This window comes from Furipterus horrens, unplaced genomic scaffold (genome assembly GCF_987537825.1).
Source record: "Furipterus horrens unplaced genomic scaffold, mFurHor1.1.pri manual_scaffold_3, whole genome shotgun sequence".
NCBI classification, from domain to species: Eukaryota; Metazoa; Chordata; class Mammalia; order Chiroptera; family Furipteridae; genus Furipterus; species Furipterus horrens.
This window is the reverse complement of record NW_028327173.1, coordinates 49,194,558-49,213,485: the sequence shown is the minus strand read 5'-3', so window position 1 is coordinate 49,213,485 and position 18,928 is coordinate 49,194,558. Positions and strand designations below refer to the sequence as shown.

Here is an 18,928-nt window from a genome sequence, read left to right as displayed (position 1 = left end):
GGGCTTCTCTGGGGAGATGACTCTGGTCACAGAGTGAAGGATGTGAGGTTGTGAAGTGTGCAGGCCTAGGACGTCTGTGAGAAGTTCAAGGAAGAGCACATCAGAATCTAGTTGGGGAAGAGAAGGTTTTTATGGTTATCAAAGATGAGCATGAGTTTAAAAAGGTTAAGAAAGACTCCCACATCATCAGTACCCACGGCTATTTATCAAATTCAGGCAGACATGTTCACAGGAACAAAAGCTAGCTTTGAGAATAGAAGGTAAACAGGAACCTAATGTATGAATTAGCTGTTCCATTACTTTTCCACTAGACCACCGTGGGCATTTCAGATATAGATAATTAGGTATAAACATGTAGATGCTCAGCTTTTCCCCTCATTTATTGGAAACCTAAGGTGTGTTATTTAAAGAGCTCATTCTTATGGGTAGGAAAGCATACATAGAAGTATATAGTATAGTATATGCAGTCAAAGGACCTCATAATCTGTCTATGCAGATACATAAACAAACAAGAAATGGGAGGGCCCCAGGAAAGGGGTTGAGTGTGGAAGCTGCTAGCTCCACGGTTAGAACATTGTCAGATGCCCTGGGCTGCCTTTAATCCCCCTGCCTGTGGTATGATGAATGACAGACTTTTTTCTTGGCTCTGGGTGGTGGTGTTTGTTTTTTTTTCTGGCACAGTGTGTATATGCTTGTACACTTCCCCAAAGTGTGAGCGGATTGCCTGTGTAGTTCAGAAAACTAATGTTACAATTGAGGCACCGAAGCAAGTCGGAGGTGTAAGAACCAGGTGGGTTGTACAGGGTGTCTACTTCCTGCTGAATTATGTGGCTTTGAGTGGATTATGCCGAATACAATTGGGTTTGTTTGTTTTTATAAGCTGTTGATCTCTTGATGATATAGGAAAAGAGGACCAAGTCTTTAAAATCTCTATATCCTGCCTACTCCTGTGATTGGTTTTCAATGACAAGAAGATTCTCTAGGCCCAGCCATGTTTTGGTTGCCACAATTTAAGACTGAACCATTCAGTGGAGTCAAAGTCCCACACCAGGGGGAGATTTCATGACACCCTGCCCCACAAGTGTGAGAAGTTGGAGCCTGAGACTTGGCAGGAGCCACTCGAAGGCTCACCTGAGGCACCCTTCTCATTTCCTTCTTCTTGGTGTCCTAGGTGCGGAGATATACACTCATCCACATCGAAGGTCTCACTGAAGCAAAACAAAACTGATCACATCTTGTTTTTGTGACCCAGGGCCTTTGCTGTATCCTGCCCTTAATTTGTTGCCTGACTGTGCAGCGGACATAACACGAATATTTCTGTGATGACTTTCTCTCAGTGTCTAACAGAAAGGGTGTCATCAAAAGGAGTGACAGGATTAGAGAGCTAAGCCTGAGGACAAAGTGATTATTTTCAACATACAGCAGAATCTCAGTTACTGAAATTTTTCAAGGGAAACGTAGCTCTAATGTATGTTACCAGTGATAAATGTTGCTCAATTTTACTCTTTTATTTTTTATTTTTTTAAAGTTTCCTGGGGCTTTTAATAATCAGGAGCTAACATTAGCTGAGCTTCCTGGTGGGAAGAGGGGTGGGGGCAGGGTGCCTTTGAAGCAGGATTTATTGGTGGGCCCTTGGCTCTTACCATGTTGAAATCCCTCTGCATCTTCCTCTGGGGCTGTTGTACTCACTACCCATAGCAAGGGAATGAGTGCCCTTGAAGAGCTGTGCTGGCTTTTATCAGGGGAACTGCCTGCAGCCACTGCCTGAGTCACTAGCCCTGTAGCAAAAGCTCAAGTATTGTCATCATCTCATCCACAGTCCCTGGTAGTTTTCTTTTCTGTAGTTCCAACATGGCTCAGTTTTTCACGTTCATTCGGTAAAGATTTACCAACCATTCTCTGCCTGTCAAATACAGCCATAAAGCAATAGCTTATTGTCGCTGTATTTACTGGACACTGTGTGGTGTTGTTTTTCTTTGTCTTCTAAACATTCTTAACTGTCTCAGCAGTAAGAATGGGAGACATTGCAATGGGTGAGGCCCCAGAAGATCCCTAGTCAATAAAGATACATGAAAAAATGTTTACTGCTCTGTGTGGATAAGTAGACTAATTTTTTAGGAAGATTTTCCATATTAAATGTTAAAGGGTATCTGGTTAATTCTCAGTTAACAAGAAAAATTAAATAAAGTCTTTTGGCTAATTACCTTTTCCTGTAAGCATTAAGGAAGTAATTGCCTTCAGCATGACAGCTAGTGGTCACTAGGCCCTCACTAAGCTAGTCTTTGTGCTTTGCAAATATTACTTATTATGAATTCTTGCAAATGATATAGAATCCCCAGAAAAGCCCCCAAGATATCCCAGAGGGTCTCATAGGTCAAAGGGCCCAGGTTAACTTCTGGAGGGTTAGGTCACATTTAACTTTGCACCAGTTCCAATATAAAAACCTGGGGTATAAACCCTGTTGTCCACTTCATGCACTCTACAAACTCTGTGGAGGTTACCAGCCATCATGGTCTGTATAGCACTGAGGGGTTCCTGAGACGTGGGACTTTCTTTTTCTTTCTTTTTTTTTTTTTAATAAATCTTTGAAAAAAAAATTTTTAAATTTATTTATTTGGGGGGGCACCCCTACTCTGTAACAATTGACCCCTCTCAGACTTCGGACCCTTTATAATCTTATAAAGCACAATGGGCAAAGGTCTCATGCTCCTCTAGCTGTTTCAAGCTGGACGTGGTTTTCATCCTACCTACCCTTGGGTCCAGAAATCCCTAGTAAGAGTTGGGGTGTGGAGGGGAGGGTGGCCTTCCCACATGGGGAAGGATCTTGCAGACTCCATGTCAGCTGGCTGTTCCTGGATAACGGCGTGCTTGGTCTAACAGGCTGGCATCCTTGTTGTATTGTAGGGGCAACAGATTTGGCAACAGGGTTAAAAGGCATCATTCAATCCATAACCACTAGATGACAAAAGGCATGGATTAATTTTTCAATGTCCCACATTAGGGAAAAAAAAAAAAACGGCTTCTTTGGAGGAAGTTGTGCAAGTCATGTCACACCTGTCCAAAACCCTTTTGCCCATTATACTTAGTTTGGGCTGAGGGAAATATTTTAGGTTTCCCCCCTCTCAGACATCTGGGCCCTTTCTGTCCAAGCCATTAGGATAGAAAAGAGAAACCAGTTTTAAAGTGAAGCCCACAGATCACCCCATTCTTCACCAACCCAGCCACTTAGTTCCATCTAACTGTTGAGTCTCAGGAGTTGGTGATGCAGACAGGATTAAGTGAGACCTATATGTACAGGCAGTCTCTCAGGTAATGAGATCATAGGCTTATGCCCTGTGAAAACAGAACACATATGTTAATTTACACAACATAACCCACAAACCAGTCTCTAAATCTGCAAGACTGTCTTATTGGGAAGACATCCAGTTGCAAGGCATTTGACATTCTTCTTGCCTGTAAATTAAGCATCTTTGATGATGTCACAGAACTAGTTTAACTTTCAAATGAAAACAAACTGTAGATGAAAATAAACTTTAAAGACAGTTAGCTGCACTAGTTTATAGTTTATTGTGATTTTCCTTGAATTGTGATTTTTCTCCTTAAGATTACCCTCCCTGTCATTAAAGGGACTGCAGTAAGTCCACTTTTAATTTATCCTGTTTATTTGCATAAACACACCAAGAGCAACAAATGATCACATTTGACCTTTAAGTCTGCTTTGCTGGAACTTACATAAGGAACCTTTAGGGTGACCTTCAGTCTTCCCTTCAGGGCACAGCAGCTGAGCCACATACCTGCCATTCAGCCTTGCCTGTAAACACCTGTCTTTTCCAAGTCCTTCAGGTTTTCCATTGTGCCTTAAGGTTCCTTCTAGCCATCTTTCAGGAAAGCAATCTTCATTCCTTTCTTGGAAAGATTGCCATGAACTGTGCAACCAGCCAAGGTACCAGGCCTTTTTTCTCGTGGGCTTTTAGAGACATGGGACTAAAACTGGAAAGTCCCAGTCACACCAGCACAACTTGGTTTCCCTAGTTAGAAGTAGTGTTAGTGACCAGAAAGGAATATCAATAAATATTTCTTCCAAAACTGGCAACTTAACTGTAAAAGGAACATAATTCTGTCTTCTTCATGGAGTTGTGATAAGGCCTGCTCACTGTTTCTGTCTATGGGGTTGGATCGCTGGCTATTGGTTTTTCCTTGGAATTAGGGACCAGCATCATCTTTGGTGGGACAGTGTATCATTTTGCCCTTCAGAGGTCTGTCACCTGAAAAGGGCCCTGGCTGTTCCCTCTGGATGAGTTAGCACTAGCACTTTCTGATGTGAGGATGCTAGAGCTCCTGGGTTGTTTCAGCCGGCCCCCTGGTTCTCACTATAGTTACCCACTTTGGGTTTGCCTGCTCCTGCCCCTCAGGTAGCAAGGCCTCTCTCTGATTTGAAACTCCTTTACTACAGTGCACTAAGCTATTTGCAGCCCCCAGCAAGCACAGGTACACACTTCCTCTGGGGCATTTGCACAGCTGTTCTCTCTTCATCGCACACACTCCCTCCTTTTATCTTCTGGCTGACCCTGGTCATTCTTCACACTTTAGCTTCAATACCACTTCCCCCTGGAAGCCTTCCATGATCATCCCAGACTGCTATAAGTGCCTCTCCTGAGTGTTCTTAGAGCTCCTTTTATATACTGCCATTAAATTGAATGATGTGCCGTTGGAGCTATAATTGCCTGATCAGTTTTCTGCATGACTTATTGTAGGTTCCCTGAGGAGAGGGACTATATTTTGCTCTCTCTTATACCCCCAGCACTTTCCACATTGCTAAGGACATGGTGGGTAGAGAGAGGCTTATAAGGAGCAGGATGAGGGAAGAGCCACCAAGGAACAAACCACCTTCTCCCACAATTTGCTTTAGCCTTGCTGTGGCCCTGGCAGCCCCTGTTCTTCCTATTCTCCTTGGAAAACAGAAGCCGCTGTGGAACTTTCTCAGGAGAACCACATGCTCTCCATCTGGGGACCACAGCCCCATTTAGTTGGGTCTTCATTTGCCCTGTAAGTCCCTGAGCATGTAGGAAAAGTGCACACACGGTCACCAACCCAAACTGCAAAGTGTTACATGAGTATCAATAGGACTGAGAATATTATGTAGAGTGGGGACATACAGTTTTATGTGTATTTGTAGGTACATGGAATAAAAATATTTCTGCTATGACAGGTTTCAAAAAAATGTGAAATCTTCCCGAGTTCTGAAGATCTGACAACTCTCAGGCTGTCCTGTATTGAATTGTGAAAGTTGGATGCTACATTTCATAATTTGATCCAGATTATTTTTCTTTCCCTTTACTGAACATTAATCGTTTCCTGTGAATTTTCCTGATATTAGGAACAGATGTTCCATATTTTGAACTGAGTTTTTCCCAAATGCTGAACCAGGACTTTTGTGCTTAAGTGGTGTGTGTGTGAATAGTCAGTTTTTGAGGAATGAGTTATATATGAGAATTTGCAAAGAAAACCTTAGCAACTATATCTACAGAATTACACAGGTTTGTCCAAGGCTGGAAACATTTCTGGGCCTTCTGTTTAATGTAGTTTAGTATTGTTTAACTAATGTAGACTTCTGTCCTAAGAATGCACTAGACCTGTCTCATGATAGCATGCTTGCCAAAATAAGGCATGGTGTAACAAAAAGCACACAGCTAATGCAGAACCTATACTCTAATGCTCTGATTGTTAACCAAACTGTAATTTTTTAATTTTATTTCACTGTTGTCTCTTAACTATATAAAATTCTTCCCCCGTCTGTGCATGAAACAGTGAATGAGTGCCACTTCTGTGCAGAGCAGGGAACTGGAAAGGCTCTTTGGGAGAGAAAAACACAATAAGATATGGACCCTTGGTACCTTATCAACCAGTAGAAGAGGTGAAACATATTCTGAAGTACCTGTAATAAAATGTAGGCAGTAGTAGATAAAGGTTGTAGAAATTCAAGGAGTGGGAGCGGTTTCCTTGAGCCAAAGAGTGAGAGAATACTAGGGGAGGAAGCAGTATTGTACTAGGTTAAAAAATAAATAAGAAGCAACACTTAATTTCGGTCTAAGTTATTTACATTATTTTAACTGCTGTATAAAAACTGCTTAAGGATGGTCCATGATGTAAGCCATTGTTTTGGTGGTTTTGCTAAAATAATACTAACATTTCTTCAGCAACCTCCAGTGCAGCAGGCACAGTTTTCTGATGCTTTTATATAACCTTTTTTTTTTTTTTTCCATAGAAAAATGATGTGGAAATGGTGCTCTGGATAATAATGTATTTTGCACAAAATATATCACTTTATTTTACCTCACAAGCTTCCTTTCAAAAAGAATCCTTTGGTTCAGAGAAAGAAAGACTTGAGTTCAGAGTTCACCAATTTTGGGATCTGGTGATTGTCTTAAGTCACCTGGCCTGTCTGGATCTCAGTTCAGCCGCTGCACAGAGGGAGTTGTCAGGCTCCCCAGCTCACTCCTGAGGTTGCAGTAAAAACCAAAGTGGGTATAAATGGACATTAAAGAGCAATCAGAAACCAGCAGTTTGCCAAGAAGCAATATCCTAGCTGGTGAGGTTTCTACAAAATATGGCTATTGTTTATTTAAATGCTGTGTAAATGAAAAGATTGTTATCTTAAAATTATAAAAATTTGAAATATTTTTGTAGCATATGCCTGTATTAACTCTTGATTATCATGCATTATGAAGAACTCATTCAAATTCAAGAAATTCTCAAAATCCTACTACATAAATAAGCAAAGAATATAAACTTATTTTTCAAGGTGACAAATCATTCATAAACAGGAAAAATGTCCTCACTAAATTACCTTTGAAGTGCAAACTAAAACAGCACTAGGAATACCATCTGTGGATAAAATCTCAAGGTTTCAGAAATTCTCCATTATTTTTAAATGGTATTATTGTTTATTAATTAAAAAACCCTTTAAAAGCAAAAGCCTAATTCTACTGTAGGAATTTAGGGATGCTAGGGAAATAAGTTAAAGAAAAAAAAGCTGAAGCATGAAGATATATTCTAATCTTATAACAATAAAAGTTGGCTATAACAAATTATTCAGCATTAAGGGAGTGATTTAGTAAATTAAGACTGTTCAACAGGAAGGACTATTATTAGGTCCTTTAGGCAGTCATTATGAATATGTGTAAAAACACAAAAAATATTTAAAATCTAAAGTAAAATGGAAGAAGAAAATAACAGCCGTCATTAGTGGAGTTTTTCCTAGTGCCCCTGTGTCCATTTTCTCCCTTGTGCAAAAGGTATTTTACACTCAGAAGCTGAGGCTTTGAAGTCCATTGTCCAAAACCTTGCAGCACATTGACTGGGGAGCCGACATTCAAACCCTGATCTGTCCAGCTCCAGTGCCTTCACTAAGTTTTCCACCAGTAGCATGTAAACTGTGGCCACAGTCATATAAAAACACACGTCAGTGGAGGGTAGCAGGCAAACATGGATAGTAACACGGGTGTGGTGGGAATATGGGTCAATTCCAGAGAAGCTGCTAGCCATTTAAAACTGTCATTGAAAAGCAAACTGCCATTGCCCTTTCAATAGAAAAAAAACATTGCATGTAATATTTCAATTGCTTACTTTTTATGTTTTCTGAAATATTGGCAAAAATATAAATACATATGTATTTTTAAAACTTCTCACAGACTGTGGTATAATCAGGTTTATCTCCCCATCCTCACCCCCACCCCAGACTTATATATGAATCAGTGGAGGACATATACCACCAGCTCCTCAGTTAAAAACAAAAGTTTACGTGTCTGGAAGCTCTCGGAGGACTGAGGACAGTGACCTGGTGGAAGAGTTTCTCCCTACGAACAGCCCAGACCAGCTCTTCCAGACGGGAGCCAATCTCAAGGCAGAGATAAGGGGGTGGCACCTTTGGTTAAAGTAGGCCAGTTCACCCACTCAGGGTGTGTCCTGGGACAGAAGCCCTTGCACTGTGGGGGAAAATGTCACCGTTTGGGTTCCTACTGTCTTTTACCTTTGAGGCTCAAGGCTGGATTTGTGATTCTTGAGCACCTACATATAGCATTACTTGATAAAGTCAGTATCCCTGCCAACATTTAATAGACAAATTTTTGTGAAGGACTCAAGGCATGGAGTATATTTCTTTCAATTCAGCCTCACCTTTGCAAAACATATACCCTTTATGCCTACAATAGGGCCCTTTATATGTTTCAAAGGACCTTTTCTATCTCTTTTGCCATCTGAGATAACATCATGTCAGAATTTGCAAGTGAAAACATAATGGACGTGACTAGAGAACAGCGGAGATGTCTCCAGAGCTGGAAACATTCTCCAACATACTTCTTAATATAGTCCATTCAGGGTCCTGTTTTGTAGTTGGGGAAATTGAGGCACATCTTAGTTAAGTGATTGACTGGAAGTCACTGGTAGTGAAGACAGCTAGAAGCCAGGCCTATAAATCTAGTGTTCACTCCACTCTCCTACAGAACCTATGTTATGTTATTTTCTAGAGGATTAAAATGAGACTAGAAACCAATATGTTCAGACAGATCGGAATCCAGTCGCCAAATCTCAGGATCTCCCAGGGCTCTACGGTAGTCCCCTTACCCACAGTTTTACTCTCCACTCTTCGTTACCTGCAGTCAACTTCAGGCTGTAAATATTAAATGGAGAATTCCAGAAATAAACACTTCATAAGTTTTAAAGTGTGCTCCATTCTGAGTAGTGCAGTGAAATCTTGCACCACCCCGCTCCTTCCCACTTGGGACATGAATCGTCCCTTTGTCTGGCATATCTGTGTTGTACACTCCCATTCTGTTGGTCACTTAGTGGCCCTCTCAGGTGTCAGATCAACTGTCTCAATATTGCAGTGCTTCAGGTGACTCTTATTTTACTTAATAATGTCTCACTCACTTCACTTCATCTCATCACATAGGTATTTTATTTCCCATGGAAGAAGGAGGCTGAGTATATAGTACAATAAACTATTGAGAGACGGGGGCCTCATTCACATAACTTTTATTATAATGTATTATAGTTATCCTATTTTATTATTAGTAATTTTTCATTTCTTTCTGTGCCAAATGTATAAATTAAACTTTGTCCTATGTATGTGTATATGTAGGAAAAAACAGTATGTACAGATTCAGTACTATACACAATTTCAAGCATCCACTGGGTGTCTTTGGATGTATTCCCTGCAGATGAGGGAGGACTACTATAGTTTTATATTTTATAATTACAATGAACTTTATAGTAATGAAAGGAGTCTAGCAAGTTATTATGTATGTTCTGGACAAGTCCTGCCTAATAGGCTTTTTTATGGTGATGGGAATATTTTATACCCATACTATTCAATAAAGTGGCCATTCTGTCTACTTGATCACTTGAAATGTGGCTCCTGCAACTGGGGGAATGAGTTTTTAATTGTATTTAAATTTAAATTCTCACGTGTGCTCGTGGCTACTGTGCTGGACAGCATGGTTCAATACTTTTCAATGCTTTCTCGACATTTCTACTTGGATGTCTCAAAGTTAACAAGGTCAAATCAGAATTCTTTATTTTCTTTCCTTTCTCTCCCAGCAAAGTCATCATTGACCTAAGTTGCTTGAGCCAAAATCTAGATGTCATCTTGACCACTTCTTCTCCCTCATCTTCCACATCTACTTATCAGCGGGTCCTGATTGTTTTACCTCCAGAACCTATACTGACTCCATCCACTCCTCTCCATCTCTGCTGGTGAACAAAGTGTCATCATATCTCACATGAGCAATTGAATGACCTCATCTTTGGTCACCATTGATTCATTCATCCGCTGCCGCCTCTTCCACACTCCTCCATACAGTTACCAAAGAGACACTATTAAACACTGCAGTGGGTCCCATCACTCCCTGCTCGTATGGAAACATTTGTGGAACTTATCAATGTTTGAAGTTCTCTTACTTCTTTGTGTACTTATTTTCTATCTCCCATTACAACAGGAGGTTCCCTCTATCAGGAACCTTGACTACCTCTTTCACTATTGCCACTCTAGCACCTACAACTCTGAAAGGAGATGAGATAGCAAGAATCAAAACATGATTTATAACTTGGTTGCTCATAGCTGAGATGATGCTGACATCCATATACATGGGAAGTTAATGATTTCTTTTGCATTCTGGATGCAGTCGGAAGGGTGGGCATTATGGCTAATTGCATTTATTTGTGAAGATGGTCCCAGTCCTGAAGAAATCTCTGACATGAGCTAGAAAGAGCGCTTTTTCTCCCTAGAGCTCTGTGTATGTCCCGGATCTTGAAACTTTGGTCTTTCCCACGGTTAAAGAAAGAAGAAAGTGTCCTCCTGCAAGGTCACTTTATATATTCATCCAAGGGGAGTTTAGATAGTGATGGAAAGTAACATATTATGGAACTCCAGTGTAGTGCATGGCAAAGTCATGTCTGCACAGCAAAAGGAGATTTTCAGTAAGAGACTGTTGTTTTAAAAAAAGTATTTGGAATGTGCTCATATTGAGTTGTTTGAAACCAAGAAGACCTTAGGAAACAGGATTTTATGTCCCCTTTTTTTTTTAACTTCTGCATTTTTTAAAGGAATGTATCTTTCTAGTTTTCCTTTGTAATAACCAGCAAGGCTTTCAGAAGGAATGTTATTGCTTAGATCCATTGATCCATGTGCAAAGTTAAGTGAAGCTGATGTTCTAGATATGATCAAGTTGACCAAGTCCTGAGTTGTGTTTGCTTCCTCTAGTACTAAACAGGCACTGGCTGGATTTAGAAGATGAAGTTAAAGCTTGCTTAGTTAAAGCTTGCTTTGTTAAAGTATATATTCAGAGACCTTGTATCCCAATGGGTTTCCATCAGGCACAAGTTTGTAGCCCTGTCCCCATCCTTCCAGTGCTATTCTAGCGTTTTCCTATGCATGCATTTACTGAGCATCTACTATGTACCGAACACCTTGCTAGGTCCTCGAATGACAAAGATGAGTTAGACATATTCTCAACTTTCAGAGATTCTGCAAGCAAGTAGGCAGAGAGAACTGTAAGTGAAAAACTGAAACATAGAAACCATTTTCAGTAACAGAGGGAAGTACAGTGAAAAGGAGAGTAGAAGGCAGTGGGAGGCAGGTATGGTGTGGCCATTAGGAGTGCAGGCTCTGGAACCAGATTATCTGGGTTCATAATCTGACTTTGCAACTTATAAGTCATGTGACCTTAGACTGCTAACAATGCCTGGGCCTCAGTTTGCTCACCTGTTAAATGGGGTAATAAAAGAACCTACCCCATATGGTTCCTAAGTGGGTTAAAAAAACACACAAAGCACTGGGAACAGTGCCTGGCACACAGCTCCATAAAAATCAGCGTTTGTTAGTAGTAGTAGTAGCAGTAGTAGTACTAGTAGTAGTAGTAGTAGTAGTAGTGCATAATTATCAATTGAATTGAATGACTACTACTATTACTACAAAGAAATTGTCCCTTAGCCAGCGAAGGAAGTTCACAAAGACTTCCCAGGGGAGGTGACTTTTGAACTGAGATTTGAAGATAGGCTGATATTGTAGGGAAAGGACATGTTTGACAGAAAGAAAGGAATCTGCAGAGGCGTAGAAGAGTGAGAGAGTCGGGGGCGTTTAGGGTCCTGTAAACAGGTCCGTGGGGGTAAAGGACAAGATGCCTAGAGGAGAGCGCCCAGGAAGGGAGGCAGGCATGAGATCACTGGGGCTTCGGAGACAGGGCTAAGGAACTTGGACTTGATCCCAAAACCTAGAGGAAGCACTGAAGGACTTTGAGCAAGTTCAGGGCTTAGCATGCAAGACTGGGTAGCAGCGTCCCTTGCTGGCCTCAGACTGTGGCCTTTTCATCCTAAGTTTCACTGACCAGCCTCCTTCTCTAGGGTTTGGATGGGGGTTCACACGGTGGATCTGATTTTTATCACTAGATGTGATTTCTTTGGGGAACACAGATTAATAAAGTGAAATGGATGTATTTTCTTGCTTCCTTTCTACCTGTTTCTTCCTCTCTTATTACTCCCCAGCCCCTCGATGCCTACCTTGTAGACCCCCTCGAGAATGAGGTGAAAGTGATAAACCCTTCTCTCAGGGAAAATCTTGAATTCAATCCAGAGATCCCACATTTACCTCCCTCTGCACCCCACGTTTGGTCATCCAAATAGGCTCCCAGACCCATCTCTTGACCGTAGACCTGCTTGTGGTTTTTGTGCTCTTACCCCAAATTGTTTTTAAGTTAACTCGCTGGTACATTCACTCTTCCATCTACTACCCCTGCTATTATCTGACCATGTAGCATGAGAGCAGCTTGATCACTTGGAGGTTGTAATTAAAACTGAAAGCAACTATCTTATCTTGGGCCGTTCAAGTTTAATTGAGAGTATAGTGGCTAAGGCCATGAGCTCAGGGACATTAGAGTCCCAGTTCTGTCACTGTCTTTCATATATAGTAAGTTACTTAACCTCTCTGTGCCTCAGTGCCTCATTACAAACTGGGAATGATATAATATGCCTACCTCATGAAGTTATTGCAAGGATTAATTGAGGTAACATAGCAACATGCCGAGAATGGTTCCTGGCACGTAGTAAGTGCTATATAAGTATTTGCTATTATTACATTATTATTTATACTAAAATGATATCATGAATGGAGTAATGAAGGATTACTAGGAGCAGGAAAATAGATGAATAAAATCTCCATATGCATTTGACTCACTTTGGAACCTTGCCAGTGAAGGCCCAGAATAGATTCTAGATCTGTACTGTCTGGTGTGGTAGTCACTGGCCACTGTGACTACTGACTACTTGAAATGTGACTAGCCTGAGTTGAGATGTTCTGGGTCTTGAAGATTTAGTATGAAAAAAAGTAAAATGTCTCATTAATAATTTTTATATTGGTTATGATGAAATAATAATAGTTTGAATACATTAGGTTCAATTAAATCTATTACTAAAATTAATTTTATCTGCTTATTTTGCTTGTTTAATGTGGCTACTAGGAAATAGAAAATTATATGTGTGGCTTGTGTTATATTTCGATTGAACAGCACTGCCTTGGGCTCTCCATAATCACTAAAACAAAAATTTGTGATTGTGACAGGTAGCCACTTAGAGGAGTACGCCTCCGATTGCCGTCCAAGTTATACTGGACCCTGGACCAGCCATTTTTTAATTGGATTCATAAAGGGAGCCATGACATGGTCCAAGCAGAAGGGGGTTGACGGGCCAGGGCAAGAACAACGCCCAGGGAGGCGTCCACTGATTTGGAGGGGTTTGGATGAAAACACTACCATTTATAGTTATACGGGGCTCAGCCTTTCAGCACTCCCTGAAGTAGATGAGAGAATGCTCTCTATTCAGAAAGTTGAAATATGTAGGCGAAAAACTCTCCCTGTTCCATCAGGAGCCAGAGAAAGCTTTGCTGATTTTTAACTAAAAGAACACTTAACATTATGTCACTCACTGGGATCAAAAGCGCCCTTCCCAAATGTGATGTACTTATGGAATGTTTTGTTAAATTCTATTTCAGATTCATTCCCCGACTTGAAACCTGAAAACAGTCAGCCACACAAAGTCTTCCTGGTAAGTTGTTTTTCATTTTTAAAACAAAGTGACTCTTTGACATTATTTTTGAAATGATATTCACACTTCTAAGTTAGATGCCTCTCTACCAGTACTATGATTAGGTGTCTATTTATTCACACTCTTTTTTCCCCTCTCTGAGATGATTTAAGATCTTTCCATGCCTTAAAAATAAATAAATAAAAGATCAATCCATGTTCTTTTGCTAAGAACATGGTCAGGGAACAGATCTGGAATCGTATGCCAAATACTATTAAAATAAAAAAGGTTTTGTGGTTGGTTGGTTTGTTTGTTTTGGTTTTTGGTTTTTCTTTTTGTACTGAAACTATTTCCAGGCCCCTGTTGATGAGCTGCTTGTTTGAAGCAGTATCCACAACAACAAAGTGTCACTTCGGCCGAGGTATGCGAGACAGTCCCTCGCGGTGTGTTGTAATGAAAATTGGCTCAGGGCTATCACATATTAGCTTTCTTATTGCTCTATTTTTTCCCCTCATCTCTCCTTGAACCCGAATGTGATTGTTGTAAGATAATAGTTCTGCAGGGGTGGAAAACTTCCTTTAAGGCGAGGAAAGCAATGTACTTTTTAAGTGAAAACGCTTCAGAGGCTTCCTTGTGACGTCACTCCTTGACACCATGGCGGTGTTGTTATTTCCAGTGTGTATCAGGTAGCTTTTGCTGCATAAGAAACCATTCCCAAATTTGCGGCCAAAAATTTGAGCTAAAATTTACTGACTCGAAATAACAGTCGTTTCTTCATCCCACAATTCTGTGGGTTGTGATTTGGGCTGTGCTGAGCTGTGTGATTCTTCTGATTCAGGTGGGACCCTTTTATGTGTCTGCAGTCAACTCCAGGGCCAGGTCAGCTAGGCTTTGTTTCTGGAAGTCACCTTTCTCTTGACTGGAGGGATGACAATGACTAAGACATGTGTCTCACCTTCCTGCAGGCTACCCTGAGCTTGTTCACATGGGGTTGGACAGGGTACTGAGAGAGAACAGGAGCGTCGTGAGGTCATTTCTCAGAACTGCCATGTTACAACGTTGTTTCCATCACATTCCGTTGGCCAAGGCAAGCTATATGACTAGCCTAGATTCCAGAGGTTACAGATATAGATTCTACCTCTTGGTAAGAGGAGCTGCAGAATTACATCACAAGGAGCATGGATACAGAGAGGGAAAGAATTATGGCCATTTTTAGGCTGCCATGCAGTGTTTAAGAGCCAAATGGAAACAGCTGCGATCGAATGAAAGCTCATGGAGAGTGAGAGGACTCTGGTCACTCTCCCATCTCATAGCCCGTCCTCCCATCCCATTGGGATTGACAGGCCCCTAGTCCTGGTCTCACTGTGTCCCATCTGCCATCCAGCAAACCAGTTCAGTAGGTTCCTAAGTAGTCCTTCCAATACCACTCTCCAACCCTCCCTTTGTTCTGCACAGCACAGCCACACTAGTCATCCTTCAATTTATCTCTCAGGATGTTACTTATTTGCTCAACAACTATTAGCGCCTTCATGTCACCCAGCATGCCAACCTGGACTCCTCTCTGCCTTCTCCACTTCCATTATCTAGCCCCATCCTCTCTTGCTCACCTCCCACTATTCCTTTTGTTCTAGCAAGAATAATCTATTTACCATTTCTGTTGAGGACACCTCATGCCACTCACCCCTCCTCTACTTGGAAATCCTTCCCATTCTGCGGGTCTCAGTAGAATCCTCCCTTCTCCGTAAGGTGGCCTTGCCTGCCTGTTCCTGCCATCTGTGATCATCCCTGCTCTGAACCGTTTTAAAGCCAAACACTGTATTTGGTGGTTCACTCTCTTCTTCACCTTGGTTAGTCTTACTTCCTCTCACTTTGTCAGCACTTGAGAGCAGGAGGCTACCTGTGCCGTCCTCGCAATAGTCTGCACAGGGCTGAGAGCGCAGCAGGTACTCAGCCAGCCGGGGAGCAGCAAGGACACTGCACTTGGCCGCCCACTGGCAGCTCACCAGGGTCACAGGAGGCATTCATTGAATATAAGCCTAGTCCCTTCCACTGGGCCGTCCACTCTCATAAGGTCTGGGGTGGACTCTGGGAGTCTCAGAGCACTCGGATGATTCTGATGTGATTGCTGTTCAGTTAGCAACCGCTTGTTAGAGAAAGAACAAGAAATTTATATGAGACTTGGATTTGAGCCCTGGCTCTGCAACTTCTGGGCTCTGGGACCTTATAAATTCAACCTTCTGTGCTTCAGTTTCCTCATCTGTAAAATGGGAATAATATTTAACTTGAGGATTGCCAAGAAGGTAAAAAAGGATGTGCAAGTGCTTTATAGACCATAAAATATAATTAAAATGGATTGATTGTGGACCTGCAGCTAGCCAGTGGTAAGGATGGAGTGGTTGCATCCATGGTGGTGGTCATGGCAATGGTAGCAGAATGAGGCGGTTGGGGAGGGGAGGGGCTAAGTAATAACAGCAGCAATAGTCATAGAGAGTGCCTACTGTTTATTGACTATGTGCTAGCTGCTTTACATAGAACTACGAGATTTACAAGAAGAACCATTGACAGCTTATCAAGTACAAGGTCTTAGAAGTGTGAGCTGCTTTGATTTGGTGGGAGAAGTTGGGGCAGAAGAGCAATCAACGGCACTGAAAAGAAAATAGGTGTGGGCTGTGCAGGAATAGACCAGGGGGTGCCCAGCAGCCCAAGGAAGGATGGAGTTGGGGAAGGCACTCAGGAGGAGGGCAGGGAGGAGTGGGAGAGGACTGAGACCTTTGCTGCTTTGACAGTTTGGCCCAGGGCTATTCCTGTCCAAGGCCACTACCTTAACCTGCTCACTTGGAGCTTCTCCATAACAACAGGCAGTGTTTGTAAAATCGTTCTCCATTCACGATCCAATTTTTTATTGCTATTGAGCTATCTTTCAAAGATTTTCGAGGTGGCTTTTAAATACACATATAATGTAATGAGATTCAGAAAAATAAGGAAGGAAGGAAATTTCAGGAGAAGGGAAACTGAGGTGCAGGAGTACGTTTCGGCCCCTAGGGCTTGGAGAGAGCCTACATATTTGCTAGCAGGTCGCACTCTCTCGTCTCTGAGCTGAGCAGTTAGTGCTGCAGTGGCTGGAACATAAAAGCACACTAGTTACTGAGAAGAAGCAAAGTTAATCGTGATTCAGGATGCAGAGCAGTTTCTTCAGAGTGCTGATAAACAGAATCCCACGTAAGGTAGTGAACAACATCCCTTCACTAACTAGAATGATGAGGACTGTTAGGGTGGTCCGGGATGCAGACTATGAAAGAATTCACAACAAGAAGCAAGCACAGGGAGTGAAGCTTTTATTCACTCCCTGGAACGGAGAGGGCGTGGTGCGGAGAGATGCACCAGCAGTGAGGGGTGGAGGCTTTGAGCTTTTATTGGATTATAATTGAATTAAGAAAAGGTGGGGTGAGGGGGTTGCTGTTGTGAGGCCCCTGGGCCGTTGGGGGTGTTGTAACATGAGGCTGCAGTGTGTTCCCATGTTACCTTCTGCCTGTGGCTGTAGAGAGTGGTTAGTTCTGTTCTTGCTTTCCAGAAATTTCCAGTCCTGGGGACATAAACTGAGAAGAGTAAAATGGCAGTCACATTTAACAAGGTCATAGACCTGCTCAGCAAATGGTGCCATGGTAGCAAATGGAGCTGTTGATCCTTTCAAGGACTACCCACAGCGAGTGATGTAACACTGAGTGCGGTCCAAGAAAAGCCCTTCCAGTCCAGCTTCGCGTCTTTCTGCTGCCTTGTTTAATCCGAGGATAAAGTGCAATGGTTTCAGCTGGAACAACACAGACATATATTCTCCCCCACCCCCTCCCCTAATGGACTTCCCAGATTGTCCTGGCTCCTGATGCTGAGCCTGGGCATTTGGCTGTGGGCTAGATTTGGCACATGAATTGAAATCTGCTTACCATCCCTGCTCTAAAAGAATAATAAAACAGCTTCCTCAAAGTACTCTGTGACTATTATTTCTCCCCACTCCCAAATCATTCTATGCCCTGACTCAGCCTGGGGAGTGGCTTTTTTAGACAGAATTTACACTGACCCCGTCCCCTGTGACCTGTGAGGCCCTTTTTCCTTGTTCCTAAAGTCTCTCTCCTTCCATTCTGAGCCCCATGGGCTAGGACACTTGTGATACTAGAGTGTTGAGTACCTTTCAAGAGCAGGAGGATGGTCTGAGAAGCTCATGGGATGAAGCACTCTCGTGGACTCCAAGTATTTTTTGGTGGTAGCAAACTATAACCTGGGCAACTGTTGCCCACCTCTGGGACTCTTCTTCTTCCCACTGATAACTTTAATATTTGTTTGCAACAGGTAGTGTCCAGTTGGTGACAACTTCGGCAAGATGAGCTGTCAGGGGCAGAAGGTGGTATGACAGTGATGTTAAGCCTAGATTTTTTACAAAAATGATGTTATAGGTCGAAAAAAATATAATTCAGTAAGGATCATTGTCAGACGTGAGCCTAGAATTCCCCAAGGACTATCCATGAATGGAAATTTTTTTTTGAGCTTTACTTTTGTTTAGATCAGGCTTATTATTTAGAATTTTTTTGTTGACAAGTAACAGAAATCCAGCTTAAACTAGTTTCTTGACTTACATGACTTAAGTGTCCATGCTGGTATGACCTGCAGGAATGGCTGTATCTGGGAGTTCAAAAGATATGATCAGGCCAGTATTCTCCACTTGGTGCATTGTTTGGCTCTGCTCAACTCTGTCAGCTTCATTCAAGGGCAAGTTCTTTATCAACATGGTGCCAGAGGTAGCCTTCAGTATGCCTCTTTTGCTCTTGTTCTAACAGTAATACCAAGGAGGATTCTTAATTGGCTCCGTTCAGATTTCTTGCCTGAATCAGCTTAGCAGAAGTAGGTAGTAGACAACAAGCAATACGTATTTGGCCATGTGTCCCTTGAGAGAAAGTGAATACCACAAGAGTCACATGGAATGGGGTCCCCTATTTAAAAAGGGGGAATTTTGTTACCAGAAGAAGGAATGAAGGAAAAATGAAATTTCTAGGTATCAAAGTCCACTAATTTAGAAATTCTTAATTTGGAGTCCACTAAACTTAAAAGGTTTAAAATTAGCTTCAGCATCAAATTGCATTGACTACCCATTCCAGGTTTGGTTTTATATGGAGACTAGCAACCCTGAGCATTTGCAGAGGACGAGGGAAGGTGACTCCGCTGTGGGTAGGTAGCTTTTGACCTAGGGACCTCATGTGACATCCTCAGGATCCATAGGAGTGGTTATTCACCTGGAGACCATGAATGGTCTTCATTAGATCTGTGATCCATGGGAGGAATCAATAACGGGCTTCTATAATTATTT

General features: G+C 42.0%; 1 protein-coding gene across 1 annotated transcript in view; it reads left to right on the top strand.

Annotated features, from left to right (window-relative positions):
* The window catches only part of GNG12 (G protein subunit gamma 12), a 115,696-nt gene that overhangs the window by 34,913 nt on the left and 61,855 nt on the right, over positions 1-18,928 (top strand). The window contains exon 2 of the mRNA XM_090269593.1: positions 13,541-13,593. The gene's annotated coding sequence lies outside the window, so the exon portion shown is untranslated. The remainder of the gene's footprint in view (positions 1-13,540; positions 13,594-18,928) is intronic.